This window comes from Hipposideros armiger, unplaced genomic scaffold, assembly GCF_001890085.2.
Source record: "Hipposideros armiger isolate ML-2016 unplaced genomic scaffold, ASM189008v1 scaffold_851, whole genome shotgun sequence".
Taxonomy (NCBI): Eukaryota; Metazoa; Chordata; class Mammalia; order Chiroptera; family Hipposideridae; genus Hipposideros; species Hipposideros armiger.
In genome coordinates, this window is record NW_017732201.1 from 518,282 (window position 1) to 536,228 (window position 17,947).

Consider the following 17,947-nt stretch of genomic DNA (forward strand, 5'->3'; position numbering starts at 1 on the left):
CTCTACTTCCTTTGTGAGGTTTTGGCTACAGGCTCAGACAATTCAGAAGTATAAGCCTAGGTATTGTGTTTTATTATTCCAGATCTCCTGCATTTACATTGTGAAATATGGCTGAACTAAATTCAGGGTACACTTAAATAATTTTCCATGTATTTAATTCCTTTGGAATGATTTTTTTTGTAATATTTAGAGTATCAAGCTTTTTTAGCCCAACCATCAAGACCCTCAATTATCTAGTTTAAGTGAACTTTCTAATCGCATATTTTAGTCCTCCCCTTCAGATGACCAGCTAGACTATCTATATTACTGATTAATGCCTATGTGAAAAGACTTGAATGCCACAGTGTTTTGAGTTTGAACCATGGCTTAAACAGGTATTGATTGACTTTGTGATCTCAGGTAAGTTATCTATTTTAAGTTCTCTTGGCCCTAGAGTTTTCATCTTTAAACCACTGTAATAATACTTACATCATGATGTTATGGTAAAAATGAAATGAAGTATTATGCTTAAGTAACACAGCTTAGTGTCAGGCTCATGGTGCCTAACCAATGAAACACCAGCCAGATCTGGTCTTAAGCTTCTCTCTGAGCTTTTATTCTTGCTATTTACTCTTTATGGAGACATTCTTCCCCTTTTTTCATGACTAAATGTTACCATCATATCCCGCCAGAAATTCTACCTGCTACAGGAAGCATACTGAGCCTTTGATTTCTTTTTTTTTTTTTTTTAGCTGAGCCATCCCGCCACCTGTTGGCAGCTCACGGCTGCTCAGCTCGGGCTGACTCGAACTGCTGTTGCTCAGAGCTCAAACTCTTGAGCGAGCTCTTAACCAACTGAGCCACTCAGCCGGCCCAGCCTTTGATTTCTTAAAACACATTGACGACAATCCCTTTAGCCACAAATAGAATTTTAAAAATCTATTGACTTAGATTAGAAGTTCACTGAGGGCAAAGAGCATGCCACGCACATTTCTGTATCCTTTTTAGCCTTAACTAATGCTTGCACTGAGCAGCCATTCAGTAAATGTTTATTGATGGAATGTTTTATTGACCGACCTAGCAAGCACTGACGTACAGAGAGAATGCTTTAGGTGGATTCTGATTGATGTACAACTTGGAATCTTTAATGTGCAGATGACTCTGAATTCTCACCTTCTCTTCCCAAAAGCTTCCCATTTGTTGGTGAGGGATACTTTGCCATTTGGTGGATTGTAATTAAGCATGGCGTTATACATAGTGTGCAAGGCTTGCATCCTTGTTAGAAGATACGTAACAAAATGCATCATTTTATGGAGGAGTAAGGGGCAAACTATCTGCTTTGAATGTTAGGTCTCTTTCCTCTTTTATTTTATTTATTTTTTATTACATAGACCCTATTTCCCATACTTTCATCACATTGAATTGTACTATTTTTATGTTTCTGTTTATATCACTGGATTTTTCAGAGAAAAGGCTATGGTATTCCAATTTATTATATATGTCTTTAATTTGCCTATTACATAGCAAGTGTTGAATAATGTCTGTTGAATGAATAGATGAGGTGGTTCTGATAACAAAGAGAAAGTCTCTAAGGATGTAATCAAGATGAAATGAATTAGAGAAAGCAATGACATCCCTTTAGGGAAAAATGAAATGGACTGAATGGTTATATTTTAACCAGCCCTACAATGGCTCCAAATATTCCCAACCCCACGTGACACACATGAAAAACATTCAAGAAATATTTGTTGGAAAAATGAAGGAAGGAAGTAAACAATGAATGAACAAGTGAAAGAATGAACGAAGGTCCAGAGAACTAAAGTAATCTGTCCAAAGTTGCATAGTTAATAAAAGGCTAAGTGCTGTTCCACAACCAGGTTCCCACCCAGTTAAACATCATTTATTGCTACCTCCTCACTGTTTTCATGCTCATTCATATGTCCGGTGATTGGCTTACTGCATTGCTACTATTTGTTTATTTTCCATTTCTCCAACTATCCTGCAAATGCCTTAAGAGCTATAACCTTCCTTTAGTCATCCTGTAAACCTAACAGTAAAAAAAGAATAACTGACACTAAATAGTCGCTGGATACATGGTGAAGTAGAAAATTCCTCCTTTTTTTCTTGTCAAGCAAGAATTGTCAAGCAGAACCTCCTGTGATGATGGTGATAGCCTACAATACATGGTAGCCTCTAGCTCCCCGTGGCTGTTGAGCACTTCAGATGTGATCAGTGTGAATAAGGAACTGAATTTTAAATGTTTAATTTTAATGTAAAAAGCCTCCTGTGGCCACTGGCCACCTTATTAGATAGCCCAACTCGGTACAAAACTTGCTGTTTTGCTGGCTCAAGTTGTCTCCACAAAGATGCACTGGATCCTCTTCCTTCTATTACATCATCAACACACAATGAAACTTGCTTCACTTCTTCTAGAATCATTTCCACCTTTATCATATCACAATATTTGGCTGTTGTCCTTTTTCCCAGCATGGTGATGCCCAGTTGTCTCAAACTCTGAAGTATTGTTTAGTTGAGATATTGACTCCATTAGGGGCCATGTGTTCTGTAACTGCCTCCCATTTCTTCTCCTTCCCTTTATGTTTTCTTGGAGTCTTTTTTTTTTCTTAATATCCATAGTATTCCCAACATTCCTATGCCTGAAATTGGGAGTAAGGGCACAGGAAGATGAGCAAAAGGAGTGGTCCTCCAAAACTGTTACTGATTAAATAGAGAATAACGAAGGGGTTGCAAGTTGTTTAGCTTTATCAGGAGGTAGGAGAAAAAAACAAACAAACAAAAAAAACTGCTGAGGAGAAAAGTCAGTACCTGATGAGCATTCACATCAGTTAACAAATGAGTGTTTACTGAATGTCAGACACTGAGCTCAACACATTCGATGCAGCTTTAAATTTAGGGCTTATAAATAGCATCTTTTCACAAGATTTATTCCTGCTGGCATTTTCTTTTACTGAAACTAATAACCAACTAACTGTCTTAAGTTATCTAGAGCACAAATGGCTGTCCAAAGCTTTGAACTGATGTCTGCCCGCCTCCTCTCTTAAACTATGGACTTTTTGTAATTCTCCCAGGAGGCTTTCCTCAGCATTGACACTGGGTTCTTCTTCACACCCCTCCCCCTCTCCTCCAGAATCTTACGTTTTTGATTGTTAAGTCCTAGTGCTTTGTTGTCCTTCCAGACCCTTCTGAATCTAATCTCTGTTATTTGTCAGCATAAATGTTTCCTTTTCCCTTTCGGTAGCACAGCCTAACTCCATTAACAGCAATGTCGTTCTGTGCAGTATGCATCAAATAACACATCTTTGGTTGATGCAAAAAAATTAGTCATTAAGAATCAGCCATCTGCTTCTCTAATCTCCTTAAAGTGCCATATCAAATTGGCAGATACTATTGAATTTTCAAGGAAAAAATCCTTAATGTGAAAAAGTGACATTAAAGGTTTATGTCTTCTTCTTGTGACTCAATAAACAATATTAATGGCAAAGCATGCAAAGGATTAATAGGTCCCCCTGCAAGAGGCTCAGTTATTGAAATCCTGAGGAATCCTACCGGCTAAAATATGAGTCCACAGCACCTTCGCAGGCATACATTATTTGGCTTTTCGTCTCCTTGAAGGAGAGCCTGTCACTCTAAAGGTAATTTTTCTCTTTGGTTCTTTGTATTGTAATTTCATGTACTCATTGCAATGCACCCTCTCACATAAAGTGAGTTCTTCTCTCTACCTTTAGCCTTGTGAAACATCTCTCCCCACCAACCAGTCCACAAAAATGGACATACTTCTAAAAGAGGTAGTTTTTTTTCTTTTTCCCTCTTGTGTGTTCCAGATACATTTAGGAGCATTATGTAAAAATATGGGGCAATGTCAAGAGAATAATTGAATGAAGAAATTTCTTACGCAAGAGCCTTTGTACCTTAAATTCAGCCTCTTGGAGGAATATTAGCAGCTCTCAAGGATCCACCTCTCCTGTTTACAAATAAAGAGGCTGAGGGCCAACCTTGTAAAGAAGCACAACCAGCGGCAATATTTTGAACTCTCAAATTTCAGATGCTTTGGTCATTTATTTCTAGGATGTTCTAGATTGTCTATTGTATATCTTATTTTCTGGACAAGTGACCTTACTCCAGGGATCTTTAGTGTCTGCCTTAGGCTAGGCAAGAATAGATTTGATTATAGCCACCAAGCTTTATCAGATAAATAGGCAAAGTAAGTGACAGCTGATTCTTTTTTGGAGAGGGCCCAATGAGGCTCTTCTACACAACCTCCCAATAGGACTGTCATGATCTCCTAAGCATTACCTTTACAAATTCAATCATTTAAAGCCTGAGAATTTAGTTTTTCCCTAAGGGAATTAGGCATCTGTGTTGTTAGTATTATATAATTACTACCTTTATTAATGTTATTGGCAAATGATTTACTATCTTTAAGTCTCAGTTTTCTTGTTTTCAAAATGGGCAGAATGATAGCCACCATGAAGAACTGATGTAAATATTAAAATAAGGAGTTCACTTATATAAAATGTCTATTATATAATAGGTCTAACATTTAGTGATCACACCCCATGCCCCATCAAAGGGATGCCGTTAACATTTTCATTCCTAGAAATGAATAGACTACTAGGACAGTAATGAAATGTTGAAATGCATGCCTTGTTTTCCATCCTGAAAAAGATTCAATCAATGAACTAAATACATTACAATGAAAACACACAAACCTTACCTGAAGAGGGAGCTCCGGAATTGTCTGGAGTAAACATGCAGACTAGAGCATGTAAGAGGACTTACATTTTCATCACATACATATAGATGGGACTATATTTGCAATGTAAGCAAATAGAAATGAAAAATTACTGTAAAACATACTTGGTTGGCTCTGATGATCTGGGCCAATGACTCTTAACCAAGTACAGTGCCATTCCTGGGGCAATTTGGGAAAGTGTTTGGGCATTTGAGGTTGGCAATCGGCATCTGGTACCTACAGCCAGGAATTCCAAAGGTCTTAGACTGTGTGAGACAGTCTCGTACATTGAAGAATTATCCATCCAAAAATGTCCCAAGTGCATCCTTTGAACGTACTGTGGTGATGGTGAATGGAAGGAGGAGGTACAGAGAAGTGAGGCTGATGGGACAGTTACAGTGGGCTGAGATCAGGGATCCTCTTCTAAGTCATGGAAATAAAAACTTAGAATGAGGAGAGAATGCATCATAAGGTCATTTATATATAGAAGCTATATAATAATGTTTAATCCTCGGTACTGGTTTGGACCTTTACCCTACTGTCAATATATTACTACTTCTCCATATCCAACTTGAGATAAAAGCTTATTCAATATTAGCAAACATTGGCTCTAGTCCAATAAAAAACACAAAACTTGAAATTATTAAACATGGGCTATTTAAGAAATTAAAACTTATAAATACCACTATTTAGTTTTTGTTCGCATTCATGGATATTCCTAAACAGCTTAACGCAGTGGTTGGTTCTGGATTGAGATAGCCTCAGTTTGTATCTAGTGTAACTATTTGTTTCTAGGATACCGGTAACTTATTTACTCTTCATGTGCCTTAACCGTTTTCAAAAAATAAAAATTATATATCATCAAAGAGGCAATGAGAGAATTAAATACATCAATGAATATTAAGTACTTATAACAGTTCCTAGCATAAAGTTGAGTGCATAATACATGTCACCCATTGTTAGTATTAGCGAATGTTCTAAGTGAGGCAAACTATTAGAAGAATTTGAACAACATCTGCCAGATTATATTGCAAAGATCAGAATTATGGAGGCAGTAACCCAAAGAGGAAACAAAAAACCTGACATTTAAGTCAAGGATTTACATCTAATCTCAAAATTACAGTTTGAAATTTATGTCTAATCAGCATTGAAAATTGGTCAGCCTGTGGAGTTTGTTCTAATATCTATCTTATTTTCTTTTGCCACAGTTTTAACACAAAAACTGGGCTGTACCGATTTCCGAAACTGGCTCTTTGTTGGAATGTTTTTAGACCTCGCTCCTCTCTCATTTTTTCTCCCCTACTTTTTCCTGCCACTATTCCCTTGCTTCTTTCATTACTACCTCTCTATGCTCTTACTTTAATCACAAACTAAGATCTAGACAAGACTGTTCCTGAAAGTGAAGAAACAAAGAAAAATATGAGTACACTATGCCCTGAAGCTCAAAAACTGCACAGTGCTTTTGGTTAGAAATTTGGTATTTGGTGTGGATGTATGTGATGGAGGATACAGGGAATGAAAGACAGGGATGGACAGATTAGAGCAGAATGAGAACATTTTGACTCCACTGGACTGGAGACCAATTGTGATGTCAAAGAGCCTCAGTTTTATTGGATTATCAGAAAAGTCATGACGTATTTTTTTCTATGTTTTTCGTTGCAAAAATGCATCCTGACTTTTCCGACAATGCAATATTAAGTGGATACTGAGAAATGCAGACCTCTGGAGGAGCCAATGACATTCCGTTGACTGAAGTCCTCCTTAGAGCCTAGCAGCACTGAGTTCTCACAGAAACAGAAGGAAGACCTCCAAAGAGGTCAGTATGAGTATGAAAGGTTTCTCTGACCGAGTGCCATATGCTGTGATATCACCTCCATTTTTCTCTCTTTTCTCTCCACTAAGCAACCGAACACAAACTTTTCATTGGAAGGCGTTTTCTTACTCTTTTGCAAACCATTTATGCAAATGAGAAGTCACAGTTCTCTGGCTGCTGCCCATCCAAGAGTGTCAAGTGTAAAATGCAGCACCAGCAGTGACAATGTAAGTGGTTGTGATATCCATAAGAAAAATAATTATAAAACTGGCCAATAGTCAATTGATGAACACGTCCTCAGCATTCTCCTAAGCTTAGCAGTTACTATCTCATTAAGTTCTCACAACCTATCTTTGAGGCTTGTGTTTTTTGTTTTGTTTTGTTTTTGTTTTTTTACAAGGATCAAATAATGCTTCTTTTCCCCCCACTTTAGTTTTGACAAGCTGATTAGAGAACATCACTTGGTTCATCAGCGAGGCTGGACATCCTCTATGAATTAGAAATATGTGTGCACCTAGTGCATGGCAGAGGTAGGCAGCTTCAAGCCTTCCCCGAGAGATGGTCATGGAGTCACAAACCATCTTGAGCCCTCTTTGCAAGGAGGCTAAGCTTGAAAGGAAGAGAGAGGAGGGGGTTGTTGGTGCATACTCAGCTCCTTCTTCCAAACTCACGCATGAGATAAACCCTCTCCTTTCCAAGAGTGGACTGAATGAAGGTGTGGAGACAAACTGGAAGACAACCTCCAAGGTCACAGATAAAATGTCAAAGACTGAGGCTTTGAACCCAGGCCACCCTAACTTCAGCATCTATGTACTTAACACTCCCTGCAATACCCCCAACATATATTTGTAGGGGCAGGTGAATGAAGGGATTATGACTGATTTCCAGAGTACTAAGAGTTACTTCTCATTTGAAATTATCACTGGGTTAAACACGCCATAATTAATAACCATGTAGACTAATTGGTGAGCTGTAAATATATTCAGGGAAAGGGATATGATGGATTTCAGTTGCATATGCTAGAAGCACTAATGCGATTGAAAACATGCCCTGTTGCTGTTATAAATGTGTGATCCAGTATTTCTTGAATACGAAATGTGGTGGGATGCTCTGTGGGAGAATAGAGTATAAATGTGGCAGACTCATGTGCAGAGATTTTGGCAAGTCCTCAATATTTCCCTTCATGATCATTGCATCTGAGTGCAAAGTCTAACAACCCATAAGGTATACGTAAACTGTGCTGAAAGTCTTCTTGTGCACGTTTATGGTTTTAAATTTAACATTGTCACAGGTTGAAAAATTGTGATCACCCTGAAAACAGTGGTGTCTTGTTCCTCGAAAGAGGATATTTGAAAGGGATGGACAGGTTGCTGTTTCTTAACACACACACACACACACACACACACACACACACACACACACCTCTCTTACTGCCTGCAACATTGTACAAGGATCATTCATTCTTTGACAGGTTTGGGAACCTTTTCTGAAGAGATTTTTGTAAAGCCCTCTCATAGCAATATCCAGAGCATCCTTTATCTCTCACCTTAAAGTCAGAGGGCATCTCTGTTGTTCCAAATTCCTGAGAATCTCAGTATCCATGGAGACATACTTTGGCAATTGTTTTCATCTATTCTCATGGATGAGTCCCATAAACAATATGAGTGGCGCTGATTTTGGCATAGAAGTTTGGCTAATGGAAAATTATATCTGAAAAACATTGGATGTTTTTGAAGTTCTTCTTTGTAAACTCTTAAATATCACAGGTTGCTTATTTCTATTAAAGGGTCACTACTTTGTGACTTTGCTGTCATGTGTCTCCATTATTTAAAATTATACCAGACAGTCGTGTTGGGGCAGTGAAAAAAGCATAATAATAATATAGGAACAAGGTCATAATGACCTATGTGTAGCTGATAAAATCTGGCTTCGTTTCTTAGGGCTGCTACAAGAAATTATTACAAACTGGGTGGCTTAAAAGAATAGAAATTCATTCTCTTACAGTTTGGAAGCCCAGACGTCTGAAATCAAGGTGTCAGCAGGGCCTCACTCCCTCTGAAAACTCCCAGAATCCTCCCTTGCTTCTCCTGGCCCGGTGGCCTCAGCCATTCCTGGGCTTGTAGCCACATCATTTCCAGTCTCTGCATCCATCATCACATGACCTTTTCCTCTGTGTGTATCTTCACATGGCCTTCTCACACCAGTCATTGGATTCAGGGCTCCCTGTAAGCCAGAGTAACCTCAGTTTAATGAATTACATCTGCAAAGACTCTATTTCCAAATAAGGCCACATTCTGAGGTTCCAGGTGAACATGGGTTTTGGGGCAGATGCTGTTCAACCCAGCGCCAGTCCTAAATGCAGTAAGTATCAAACAGGCCTGTCTGCTACCCCGTGGCTGCTCCCCAGTGGTAGCACTCTGCAAGGGAAGGCTGCGAAAGCACGGGGCCACATGGAGCCCCGTGGAAGGCTGTCTCTGTTGGATGCCTGTGAGAATAAGCCTGGGCTGGACACTAGCACAAGGATGGGTGAGGCAGATCAGTATTTAAGACACAAAAGGAACAAAAAATAAAAACATAAAAACATCTTGACAAGAAATTTCACTGCATGGTTTATACAGTACATGGAAAACAGAAGCTTTAGGGACTGACGTCCCTTTGCAAGTCTTTCCGTTAATAAAAGCAGGGTCATAGATGAAATGGCCTCACCTTGAAGTCCATAGTGAATGCCTTGTAGCCCTCACACTTGTTTTTTTTATTTTTCCCTTTCTAATGGTTTTCTGCTTGTGTTCCTCTATCGTTCCATTGGGTACTTAGCACTGACTGCCTCCTATTGAAGGTATTTATACACATTTAATTTTCCCTTTTATCTTACTAGCTAGGTGACTTTGAGCAAGTCATTGACAAATAATAAAGGCACTTGTTTCATAGGATTCCAATGTAACTTAATCATGAATAAAAATGTTACCTTAATGCTTGCTAAAATAATTCCTATGCTTAAAACCACAGTGCTTATCACAACAGAAAAATTAGTAAGCACAAAAACATTATATTAATTTTTAGAGACCTGAATAACTGTTCATAAACATACCTATTTAAGAACACGTCAAAGTGTTTATCAGAGCTTGATGTTTGGCAGATAGCCCATAAATGTGAATGCGTGTTTGCTTTTTTTCTGAAATATAGCAAGAACTTGAGGGAAAGAGATTGTCTGTCACTTTAAGACTTGTAAAGAGCCTTAGGCTTTAGGGGTCATGGATAAATACCTACTGAATATGCAAATGAATGAGAATTATAGCCTTGGAGGTGATGTATTCAGAAAATTACCAGGTCATCATTTGTTGCAGTGACTCTCAAACTTGGATATCATCCATGTCTTCATCACCTCATGCCATGCCTGTCACCTATTAGGTGCTCAATAAATACTTGTAGAATTAGTCACTTTATTAAAATTTGTTGAAGTGTTTGTTTATTGCAGACTCCCAGCACCCACCTCAGGCTTACTGAATCTGAAACACTAAAGGAGGGGTAAGGCAAAGAGAAATGTTACATGAAACAAATTTTATGTTACTTTTGTGAACCCTGGCATTTGCAAGTTACTAATTTAATACAATTTCCAAGTCCCACTTAGTTTCAAGTTTCCAACTTAGGAAAGTTTATAGAACAAATGGTGATTTCTTATAGACTTAAATCTGTCACTGAATGCTTGCTATTGTTTAATGGCCCAAGATACGTTTTGTTTTTGTTTTTAAACCAAATCTTAGTCCTTCACACTGTAGTACTAAAACATGTTAATGTTTTTACTTTAAAAAGTTATGTTCATTTATTTACTCATTCCATGCATACTTATTTATCATGTAGTTGCTATATTTAGAGTACCTGACTAGGCTTGGCAATTGCCCACGTAGAGCTACGGTATAATGGATGGGGGCATTCATTCAACAGATATTTACCCAGATTGCTCTATATTTTTATGGTAATAAATGGTATGAAGGAATGACATACAAGCTCTAAGACTCATAGACTGGAGACTTAATTTGAAGTGGAGGTAATCAGACAAAGCTTGTCCAAGGATATGACAATGACTCGGACACCTGGGGAGTGAGCAGAGGTTAGCCATAGGAAGCAGAGGAGCGCTGTGTTTCCAGTAGGTAGAGGGTTAGCATATACAAAGGTCCTAGAACAGGGAGCGTTTAAGAATACTCAAGAAACTGAAAGAAGGCCAATGTGACTTAGGCAAACTGGGCCAGACAGGGACTGGTAGGAGGTGTGGATGCTGAAAGCTGTGTGGGTACCAGACTGTGCAGGAGCTTGTAGACCTGGTGGTGGGAAGGATTCAGGACAATGCCTGTCTTCTCGCATAGACACGCTAGAAATGTGCCCAGAACCTTGAGCCAGCCCTTTGAAAGCGGAGGCCTAATTGCCTCTCCAAAATGATTCACCCCTCTTAGTGTCCTGTATTGTTCTCCATTTTTTTCTTTTAATTATTTTTTATTAGGAAATACACATTTTTTAGAACTAGTTTCAGCTGTACAACACAGTGCAATAGTTATACTTTTTACCCCTCGAAGTGACAACTGCCCTCCCCCAATCCACCACCCACTTCCCCCCAATATCATACATATCTATTACAATTCCCTTGACTCCACTCCCACACTACACTCTACGTCCCGTGACTATATATATATATTCACTTATAGTTGACATACAATATTATACAACATCAGCTTCAGGTGTACAGTGCAGTGATCAAGCCTCTACCCCATCCATGATGCGGTCTTGTTCTCCTTTTTTAAAGGACCCACTAACTCGGTGTATGAAGAAGATGAGAGCAGATCAGGTTATCTTAAGCCCCCAGGACATTTGTTGCACATCCCACAAATTATATTGCAAATGAAATAATTAACTTCAATAATGTTGCTACACAGCTTTATACATATATTGATTTTGTTTAATGCAAATTTTGGATAGACATACGTAGCACAGGACAGACAGCATCCTCATTATCTTGGTAAATAGTATGTATTGTGCATCCATAGTACAATTTCTTCCTTGGAGAGGTTCCTCTCATTAACATAGTACAGCATATTATAGTTCCTTAAGTATGCTAATTTTGGGGTATGGTCCAAATGAATAAAATATTCGTGTCCGGGGTTAGCACAATCAAAGATGCTCACAACCTCATTCTGTGCTAATTGTGGAAGGGCGGAAAAGCAGACTTCTAATTAGCAGAGACCTGGTTATGTATTTGCTGCTGCACGTCCATCCGGGGCCAACAGTCTGGCCCAGATGTTGCCTCATCACAGGCAATTACAGACCAGGTAGGAGCATCTCTTTAAAATTTTCCTTTGTGACTGTTTGCGGCTAGCTTTCCTTCTAGATTAGGCTGGATGCAGCCAAACTTGCAGTCCGGGCATTCTACCTTTGGTGCATTTTCATCCTTCCTTTAGAGATTGCTTTTGACCTTCGTCTTCCACATTCAGGTACCCAGTGCCTTCATGCTATCTCCTGCCTGCTTTTCAGCTGCAGTATCGCCCATGCCCTCCATCTTATCATGCTTTGCGTCTCATTTGTTTTGGGTTCTTGTACTTCCTTCCTAAGGAGACAGTCATGATGTAAATAATGGAGTCTTAAAACTAGAATCAGAGGCTCTGAGTGTAACTCTAGACACTGGTCTTTAACTCTTGCAGCTTGAACTTTTCTTCTGTGTGAATGAGGGTCGTAACTGTATCTACATCATAGCGTTTTATGAGACTTCCATACATAGGAAAGTATTTTGTGAGCTGCGAAGTTCTGTGTAGATATTTTGTATCCCCAGAAGCCTGAACCAGCCAGTGGGAAGCTAAGGTCTAATTGTCTCTTCTAAATGATTCATCCGTCTTAACTGAGTGTATGGGGTATGGGTTAAACCAGACTTTGCTGGTTAGTTAGTGAATTAACTAATGGGTTATTAATGGGTATATTAATATTTGTTGTTTTCCCTAGAGAATAACCAAAACACCATTGCTTCAGAATTTCAGTAGTCCTGGATGAGACACAAATTCCAAGTCCTACTGACTAAACATAAACTTCTAGGGGTTGGGTTGATGATCTGCATTTTCATAAAGTATCTAGTGATACTGTCTGGCAGCTGCTGCTTTTTGGGTTAATTTTTTTGGGCACAGAAGCTCACTTGTTGGCTGGCATCAGTAGGGTAAGGTGGCCTTCAGCATTAGAGAGGTCTACAATGGGGACCTCTAGATGTGGATCGTTGGGTCTGGGGTTTGTGCGGGTTCTGTGATGTGCTTTTGTGTAATGGCTCAGAGGATACTAAAGGGTGATTAAAGTGATGAAACTGAGTGGCTGTTCTGCTTCAAAGATGCTAGTAGGATCTATGTTGAAGATATAATATTTCTTCAGAGTGATAGATCAGTTTTACTGTTTTTCGGCTTCTTGGGGGCAAATCTGGGAGAAAACTAAAGAGTGGGGGGGTTGAGGGGCAGTTCTTTGAAGACCAAGAAATATGTTGCATTGTTCTTCTATGTGATGCTCCGCCATTATCAACATATAGCTTCCACCTCAGAGCTCAAGATGGTTGTTTGAGCCCTAGCCATGAATGCTTTATTCTATCTTGTAGGAAGAAAGAAAGGCAATGAAATGTATACCCCAGTAACACTTGCTAATTTACTTGCCACCTCTCCTTATATTCCATTGCCCAAATCTTATTCATATGAATACACTTAGCCACAAGGCAGGCTGGGAAATGTAGATTTTATTACAAAAAGCTATGTGCCAGCAAGAAAGAAAGGGGAATGATTATTGAGGGACAACCAGCAATCACTGTCACAGCACCCATATTATCAGGCTGTCTCTGTTATTACAAAGAACATATGCCAAGTTAAATCTCTGATCTAATAAGATAGTTTTCCATAGCATTTGACTGGACATACATGTCTGCATATGCACATTTATATTTCTAGAGTCAAAACTAAAAAGCATTCAACTTTTTCCCCCACAGAAAACAGGTCATTTATGTCACTTAATGATACAATTATAAATTCATAAGCCATATCTACAAATAGGCCCTTTAAAATGTTAGGCTTCTTGGGTTATAAATATTACTAATTTTAAATATTTCTAATTGCTGTTGGTTTCTGCCTTAATTAATTGCTTTTCAGAAGCAAGAAACAGAGTCACTTAGGACACCGAAGGTCTGATGGGCTTATTTTGATAACTCATAGAGAAACAAGACAGGAATAATTGCTGGATCCCAAGTTGAGCCCTAGAGTTGGGCCCCTGGAGGTGGGGAAATGGTTGAAGAATCAGAAGTTGGCTCCAAATTGAAGGCAGCGCTAGGGATTCCATAACCCTTAGTGGCAAAATTATCCTTGGGTCATTATTGATTCACGTTCCCCTCTGACTTTTGTTTTATGTTATAGTATCTGATGATTTGCTTTTAGTCTTGCATGGTCTCATAGCCTACATTTGTGGTATTTGTCTCTGTGAGTTTTTTTTCCCTACTGTTATACATCCTACTGAATAAATTAATGTTGTTTCATCTTATGTTACAGTGAGAGAGAATCCAGTTGTCTTAGGTAATTGGTAGTGTCCCTTTTAGAGAAGATTTTTTTTTTAAATATCATGCCACTTTATCCATTCCTGGCTGGATTTTAGATTGGTTATATCAAAGTCATTGTGGTACAAATGACCTATGAAAAGAGAAGCGGAATCTCATATTTAGACCTGCACTTTCCAAACCTAGCTACACATCAACATTACTTATTAAAATAATCATTAAATATTGAACTTTGGATGCACAGCCACATTTAGGAACTGTGATATGTTTATTGATATTTAAGCAACTAGCTAAGGCCACTTCATTCATCAAGAGACTGCTGGTAACGACCGTATTCCTGGGTCTTGTGGTGCAGTTTCTATGGCTTAGGAATTTATTATACTCATTTCTTGGCTGTCTCTCACCACTGATCAACTAAAATATTGTGTAATTCCTCTGTCCTAGCTTCCCAAACCGTCTTCCTATCCTTTGGCTAAATCAACTCATTCATCACAACATAGTTCAAGCATAACCAGCTCTTGTAACTTGTCCTTAGGACGTGGGTTCACAGGCCTCTCCTGCTTTCTCTGAGGCACTTCTGTCTCAGTACTTGCCACACCCTGCCATTGTTATTTGCATATATGTCTCCTCCAGTACCTTGTGGACAACTTGAAGACAGGTCATTTAAATGGTCTTTAAATAGGACTATATTTGTATGTATGTGTTTACTTATAGACCCAGATTATCTAGTTCTAGTAGATATAGTCTCCTCGGTGTCAGGCCAGTGACTCAAATTTTCGGTATTTCTTCACTGGAACTCAAAAACTATCCCCAAAACTTTACCCCAAAACTATCACAGCACACACTAGCAACAAACAATCAAAATTCTTGATTTACCTCCCATTTCTTTATTGTTCATGTCTTCCCTCTCAAGGCAGAGTAAAAAACAAAATTGGTGACATAGGAAGGACTGAACAAATATTTGCTGAATGGATGTGTAAGCATATATTTTTTCAAATACCAGACAAAATCTTAAAGCAGTGCTGAAAGTAAATATTATACAATTCTGTAAAAATTAATTTATTTCAATTCAGTCTCTACTCCCTTAACCTCATATCTTTTGATGCATTTCAGAACAAATTTGATGTATTTCTCTGTTGGGTTATAGAGCAAGAAGCTTTTCAAAAAAATGTCAAGGGGCCGGCTGAGTGGTGCGTTGGTTAAGAGCTGGTTTGGGACGCCAGAGGGCCCCGGTTCGGATCCCACATATGAGGGCCAGTGACACTGCCCTCTACAGCTAAGATGCTGAACAACAACTCAACCTGGAGCTGGGTTGCCATGAATCGCCAGTGACGGCGTAGACTGCAGCCCCTGTGGCAGTGGGTTGCCATGGGCTACCGTGTATAGCCAGCAGCCAGCGTGAGCAGCCAGCAGCCACAGTGAGTGGCCATCTAGAAGTTGGCAACTGATCTGCCTTGCCCGGGAAGAGCGCAATGATGGTGCCAACTTGGGCCAGTGAAGCAACATCCTCCACAACTAGATTGAAGAAAAAAAAGAACAGCAACTTATCTGTTCCCCTTACCCCAATTCCCCAGCGCTGTTCCCATCCCCCAATTCCCCAATAAAAATCTTTAAAAAAAAAAAAAGAATGTCAAGGAGAAAGGGGTTGTGAGAATGAAACACATGTATCAAATATTTCACTGTCATTGGGAAAGTGATCTACCGAGATGAACCTGGCATACCTCATCCAGTATAATGGTCAGTGACATTACCAAAATACACATTATCTCGACCAACAAAGAGGTTTTAGATCTTCAGCCATTGCCAACTGCCACTGCAAGTGTGTAATGTTGTATCTAGGAAACTGCCCAGCAAATTTTAAAGGTTTTTTCCCAGGGGGTCATCCATGATATTTTGTCCAGTGATCATGGTGATATATGACTAAACTGCTTCTTGGACATCTCCACTCTGATTTTTGTCGAGCACCTACATCTAGTCAGTACAAAGCAGAGATTAATTTCCATCTCTTCTCCAAAAAACACTCTGTATTTTTTTGTATCTCTGAATGATATAAACAGCTATCCAGTCTCCCACAATTGAAATCTCAGCTTTATTATTTTCTGCCTGACTTGTCTATCACTGCTCCACACCCTTATAAACAGACATCAAATTCTGTTGATTCCCTTTAGAGAAATACCAATATCCCTGTCGAAATCCACTGCCGCTGATTGAGTGCAGGTGCTCTTCATTTCCTGTCACCAGCATCCTAACTGAATCCTCTACCTCTAATCTCTCCCCATTCTCATCTTCCTGCTTCCACCTGTCCTCAGAAGTACCTCCCTAAAGTATTATGATAGCTGTATTATCCACGTGCTTTAAAACATGTTATCTCGTGGCTTACAAGATATTTTCTAGTTCTCTATAGAGACAAAAAAAATGCTTTTATCAGTCAAGAAAGACATTTAGCCCTGGGAGCCTGTTTTGCATTTAGTCATAAAATCTTTATATGCTTGAAGAAAAACAACATGATTAGCCTAATGCTACTGTAAAGGAGTACAATGTGGGCACATAAACCAACTGAGAATTTATAGGAAATTAAGCAACTCTCCATAGAATCTAGTGCTATAATAGTGGATTGTTAATTTTAAAGCAAGTATTAGTTCATGCATCTCTACTGCACTGGCCATTTTCTTGCTCCACAAAAGGATACATACAAAGGAAAAAAAACAGCATTTTCATAGACTAGGGTGATTTGTAATGCTTCCATAGAAACCTGGATGGTCAGGACAATGGACAGTCCATTCTAGTGTCCTGTACAATAGATGCGGACACCTTGATTAAGGAAAAGGAGACGTTAGTCTGTGGGGCAACGGTGTGCTCTAGGTGGAAAAGAAACTGTAAAATAAATCAAAATAGTAAAAAATTAAACTACAGAAATGATAGAAACTTAAAGCTGGAGAAATACTTCCAGCATATGGTAGGCACATAATTATATATTTGACTGAAGGAATGAAACTCCTCTGATAGTCAAATCACAAAGTATCTCTGTGAACATTTTAACACATTTATTTTTTTTAATAACAAATCGTGAACAGAAAAAGGACACAGTGTCTGTAATTCAGACAGTAGAATTGTACACATGTTGATTTCTTAGTTTTGATAATTATACCATGGTTATATACATTCTTAACATCAGGAGAAGCTGTGTGATGGGGCATATGGGAACACTCTGTACTGTTTCTGTAATTCCTCTGTAAGGCTAAACTTATTTTTAAATGAAAAGTTAAAAAGTGATTAAATCTTGGAAAAGCATCCATGATGTCAGCCCTTCTTCCTTAAAGCTCTGAGTACAACTTGGAGGTTGCCAGTTTCTTCTGAACTTGAGTACCACCTGTATTGTCCCATTTCCTTCCTCTTTTTCCACTTGAAACATTTCATTGATTACAAAATAGCTGGCTACAAACTTTAGTGGAAAATATTTTTTTTTGCTCTCTCTGTTTTGTTTTGAAAGTTAAAACAGTTAAGGTATATATATATATATATATATATATATATATATATATATATATAATATTAACTACCTGAAAATTAAATGTGTTATTATGAATATTTCTTTTCTAAAACATCTATATAGGCTTCCAACCTAAGAGAAAGCACAGAATATTGAAACACAGACATTTTCTAACGCTTAACCTGGATTTGGTGACATGGGACACGTCTTATCTTTATAACTTAAAAGGCTTGGAAAACCATATAAAAACATTGACTCTAGTGATTCCTAAATGCTGATCTAAGAACGGGTGCTGGTCTCTGACAAAAATTATTGGCCAGCAGGGAAGTTACCTTCCCTATTAGATGTTTGTTTTCTATT

General features: G+C 38.6%; 2 long non-coding RNA genes across 2 annotated transcripts in view; both read left to right on the plus strand.

Annotated features, from left to right (window-relative positions):
- Positions 1-15,273, plus strand: part of LOC109374642 (uncharacterized) — an 84,970-nt gene extending 69,697 nt beyond the window's left edge. The window contains exon 6 of the long non-coding RNA XR_002122423.1: positions 15,245-15,273. This is a non-coding gene — a long non-coding RNA (uncharacterized LOC109374642). The remainder of the gene's footprint in view (positions 1-15,244) is intronic.
- LOC109374643 (uncharacterized) lies at positions 6,439-7,659 on the plus strand. The gene is made up of 3 exons (XR_002122424.1): positions 6,439-6,548; positions 6,635-6,772; positions 6,979-7,659. It is a non-coding gene; the product is annotated as an uncharacterized LOC109374643 (long non-coding RNA).
- Positions 15,274-17,947: the final 2,674 nt, after the last annotated feature.